The sequence below is a fragment of the Octopus bimaculoides genome, chromosome 8 (assembly GCF_001194135.2).
Source record: "Octopus bimaculoides isolate UCB-OBI-ISO-001 chromosome 8, ASM119413v2, whole genome shotgun sequence".
NCBI lineage: Eukaryota > Metazoa > Mollusca > Cephalopoda > Octopoda > Octopodidae > Octopus > Octopus bimaculoides.
The window spans coordinates 74,544,812-74,547,127 of NC_068988.1; positions in this window are offsets into that span (position 1 = coordinate 74,544,812).

Below are 2,316 nucleotides of genomic sequence, written 5' to 3' on the forward strand. Positions count from 1 at the left end.
TCCAGTTCCACTTTGCTGACACCCCTACATTGGACCTCCCTGCCATCTACTGAGACCGATCTACTGCACTGAGACCGATGTTTCCTCTTCAGTTCTCAACCATTCTTGTGGTTACCAAGGTGGTCATACAACCCATATCCACAATGGCTTGTGCTTCCCTCACCCGCACCAGAAGCCTTACTACAGGCAATGATTGGTGGTGTGCTTTCAATTGGTTGTGGGGGGAACCAGCGGCACAATAATTCCTCTCTCCACATTTCCCTGTTTGCAATAGTTCTCTATGTGCCCAGGCTGGCCACATTAGTAACACACTACCATTGGTTTTGGTTCTGTGCATTCCCTGACCATGTGTAGACTTTGACACCTAAAGTATGGTCCCTTAGCCATTCACCTCACCATACTCTTGTTGTTGCTGTTCACCACCTGCTTCTTCATTCTACTTGTATCTGCCGTCACTGTTGTCACTGCATCATGTGTTTTGTTTTGCACCAACACTTGCATCTTATCTACCATTTCTCCCACTGACATTGTTTCAATGTCTGACATCTGCTGCATGTGTAATAAGATATGATCAGGGAATCTGGTCACAAAAGCCAGCTTCACCATCTGCTCCAACGCCACTCCAGTAAACCCTGCTAAGCCAGCCAACCTTCTAATCTTGCTCACATAATCATCTATCGACTCTCCCAAGCTTACTGTAGGCTTTGTACACGTCCTTTAGATGCTCTTCAATCTTTTCAATTTTCTCCTGGTCCACTTCATCCATTTCCAAGTACAGATTCAGTGCACTGCCTTCTAAGTACAGAGGCATAAAACTAACCACCTCTTATCTACCTAGCAGCTTTACCATGAGTCTTAACTTTTTTATCCAGGCCACCACGTCACCTTACCCAGTAAGCAGTCTTCACACATCCCTGCTGATTCTGATTTTTGTGGCCATCGTATATTGGCAATTAGAAAGGCAAGAGCACAAAAATGAGAACAAAAATTTGAAGAAGAAAAACAACAGAAAAAATATAACTCTCAGATATATCTGCACAACTGGTAACAACATGCTAAAATAGCTTGTTGTAAGGCATAAAATAAAGTTGCTCTTACCTCAAGTTGCAATCAGTGACAATCACTCCTAGTATCAGATCATAGGAAAACCAGTCTGATCTCATAGTTGTAACCATGTTTAAGCTCTCCCAATCACTTCACCAGCCAGGACTACAACTGCTCTCAGCACATGACGTGCGCTTGCTGCAGACCCTGTAAGAAAGAGGCCGTCTTCAACCTGTTGCTTCCTGACATGATGTCATCTCTTCCTCTTTCCAGTCCCTTTGTGATGTCACTCCCTCTCCCTTCTGGTCATTCATCCTTCCTCCACAATCATACAAAGCAATCTATTGAATGGATAATCCTGAGTTACAAATATAAGAATCTAACTAACTGGTACTCCGTCAGTTATGACAACAAGGGCTCCAGTTGATCTGATCAACAGAACAGCCTGGTCATGAAATTAACATGCAAGTGTACCCTTAACATAATTAACAGACATGTGTACTCTTAACATAGTTAACGGACACATGTACTCTTAACATAGTTCTTGGGGAGAATCAGCATGACACAGAATGTGAAAGGCTGGCCCTTTGAATTACAGGAATCCTTTTTGCCAGCAGAGTTGACTGGAGCAACATGAAATAAAATGTCTTGCTCAAAGACACAACACATCACCAGGAATCGAACTTGCAACCTTACGATCTTGAACCAAATACCCTAACCACTAAGCCACGCACCTTCGCTATAAGAATCCACAATGATATAAAGGACATAACTACACAGAATATGGAAGAATACCTGTAAAATGTTCCTGTCAAGATCTCGATGAAATGCATGCATAACAGATCAGACATAATGGTTTGGGACAGAGAAAAAACGATGCACTGTAGTGGAAATCACTTGCCAAGCAGGTGTGAACATAATGATTAGTGCAAAAAATGAACATGTAAACTGATGCAAAGTCTGCACAATTACTCCATCCAGACTATTATTTTAGATTTCCATCAATAACTATTAAAGCACTTGGTTACAGACTGCCTCACAAACAATCTTAAGATGTTGGGATTCCTCAAATCACAATTGGCATAGCTAATTAAAAAGCTACAAGTCATTAATGAGACCGACGAATTATGTAATACTTCCTTGTAAGTATATATAAGTAGACATGTAAGTGAAAATATATAGCCCTATCATGAAAAGGCATTCATACTTGCACACACAGACCGAACAAACATACATACATACAACATACACACATTCATGCTTGAACCCCCC